The sequence below is a fragment of the Pseudophryne corroboree genome, chromosome 5, assembly GCF_028390025.1.
Source record: "Pseudophryne corroboree isolate aPseCor3 chromosome 5, aPseCor3.hap2, whole genome shotgun sequence".
Lineage (NCBI taxonomy): Eukaryota > Metazoa > Chordata > Amphibia > Anura > Myobatrachidae > Pseudophryne > Pseudophryne corroboree.
The window spans coordinates 719,942,919-719,943,628 of NC_086448.1; positions in this window are offsets into that span (position 1 = coordinate 719,942,919).

A 710-nucleotide genomic window follows, 5' to 3' on the forward strand; every position below is an offset into this window, starting at 1 on the left:
AAACGCGTAATGCTCGTACCACATCCAAAGTTCCAGACTGTCCTGTTAACACAGGAACTACTATTGGTTGATTGATGTGAACATATGACACTACCTTTTGCCAGAAAGCGGGATTCGTACGAAGCTCCGCTCTGTCATCGTGAAAACTACAAACAGTGGCTTGCATGCCAATGCACCCAAATCTGAAACACGCCTTGCCGAAGCTAAGGCTAGAAGAAAAAATCGTTTTCCAAGTGAGAAACTTAACATCCACTTGATGTAAGGGTTCAAAGTATGAAGCTGTACAAAATCTAAAACCAGATTCAAGTCCCATGGCGCTGTAGGTGGAATGAATGGAGGCTGTACTCTGAGAACATCTTGCAGAAAAGGTGTGTGAGACGGCAATAGAGCCAATATTCTTTGAAAGTAAATTGACAAAGCAGATACCTGCACCTTTAGTGTAGATAAACGCAGTCCTCCATCTAACCCCATTTGTAGAAATAACAAAAGACGGGATAACTTGAAAGATGATGTCGGAAACTTCCGAACTTCACACCAACCTATATAGGCACGCCAAATCCTGTAATAATCAGCTGTCGTAACTGGATTTCTAGCTCGTAACATGGTTGTTATAACCGATAGTGGAATGCCCTCTCTTCTTAAGAGGGCGGTCTCAACAGCCACCCCGTCAGACGCAGCCACGCTAAATCGGGGTAAAGGAATGGACCCTG